The sequence below is a fragment of the Phocoena phocoena genome, chromosome 20 (genome assembly GCF_963924675.1).
Source record: "Phocoena phocoena chromosome 20, mPhoPho1.1, whole genome shotgun sequence".
In the NCBI taxonomy this organism is placed as follows: domain Eukaryota; kingdom Metazoa; phylum Chordata; class Mammalia; order Artiodactyla; family Phocoenidae; genus Phocoena; species Phocoena phocoena.
The window spans coordinates 39,335,876-39,337,395 of record NC_089238.1 but is presented as its reverse complement, the minus strand read 5'-3'; the positions used below and the strand labels follow the sequence as shown (position 1 = coordinate 39,337,395).

Below are 1,520 nucleotides of genomic sequence, written 5' to 3'. Positions count from 1 at the left end.
TCACAAATAGAGACTAGGAAGTATGGTGCCCAGATCCACTTTGCCTTTACCCAGAGTGAAAGCATTCAAATATGTAAAAGACGTCCACACTGAGGTCAAAGCTGGTGAGAAAGTACGGGCCACGGCCAGGATAGAATCCCTGGCACCAACCATGAACCACCCACGCAAACAACACACATTTACTGATGCCTGGTACATACTAGAGATTCTATGGCAACTGTTTATCATCATGGAGCGTGAGAGAAAAGGACATAAGGAGACAAGACACTGCGATGAAGGCTTCAGAGAGGAGTGGGCACATCAGCTGACTCTTGAAGGAGACATAGGTCAGGTGAAGATGTTCTCTGGGCAAAGTGGGGAGAGCGTTTCTGGCAGAGGTCAGAGCATGGACAAAGCCTAGAGGTGTAGACCAGCGCAGCATCTTCCAGAACCAGCCAGTAGTTCTCTTTTTGCCATGTTGGACCCTGTGGAGGCCTGCTGGGATCATGACTTCTCAAACACCAATTATGTCTGGAAGGCTGTGGTCCAAGGCATTTTTGCTGGCAGTAAGCAAGGTCTTGCAAATCAGAGGGAGCACACAGCTCTTCTTAAAACTGAAAGTGTTTATGCCTGACGTGAACCCAAATTTTATCTAGGGAAAACAAAATAGTGACTTTTGGAGACAAACCAAACAAAACCAGAGTCATCCAGGGAAAGATAACCCACTTCCATGGAACAGTAGCCTGGTTTGGGCCAAATTCTGAAGCAAGCTTCCTGCTAAGGCCATTGGCCGTAGAATCCATGTGGGATTGCATCCCTTAGAGATTTAACTTGTTTAAAAGTAAGCAAATAAAATTCAGGGGAAGAAAAAGAATCAGTTTTTTGATGTGATTTGACCAGAGATGTTTGGAGAACAGTTGATGGTGGAAAATGATAAGAGGTAAGCAGGTGTTAAAGGCTGAACCGTGCTTCCTCAAAATTTGTGTGTCGAAGTCCCAACTCCTGGGACCTCAGAATGTTACTGTGTTTGGAGATACAGTCTTCAAAGAGGTAGCGCAAATAAGATGAGGTCATTAAGGCAGGCCCTAATTCAATGTGACGGTTGTCCTTATAAAGGAAGTTAGGACACAGACACGTGGAAGACCATGTGAAGACACAGGGGAAAGATGATCACCTATAAACCAAGAAGAGAGGTCAACCCTTCTCACAGCTTCATCTCAGACTTCTAGCCATACAGAGCTAGAAAAAAAATACATCTCCATTGTTTCAGATACCCAGTCTGTGGTGCTTTGTTTTGGCAGCCCGAAAACAAATATAGTAGGTCATAAAAATCGTAAGAGTCATTGAATGCCAAGAGCTAGTTGCTGTGATGTATCGCTCAGATCTTCCCTCAGGTCTGATGGCCTTCTTCCTCCAAGTGCTGGGAATACTACTGGCAGACAGCCCCCAGCTATCAGCTTCTTTCAGGAATTTGCCTTGGATCGAGCTACCTTGTCCCAGGTCATGCCCCCTCTCTCCGGGTGGTCTGTATCCAAGACTTG

At 45.7% G+C, this 1,520-nt stretch overlaps 1 pseudogene; it reads left to right on the top strand.

Moving 5' to 3' along the window:
• Positions 1 to 506: 506 nt before the first annotated feature.
• Positions 507 to 809, top strand: LOC136141287 (large ribosomal subunit protein eL33 pseudogene; annotated as a pseudogene).
• The last annotated feature ends 711 nt before the right edge of the window (positions 810 to 1,520 follow it).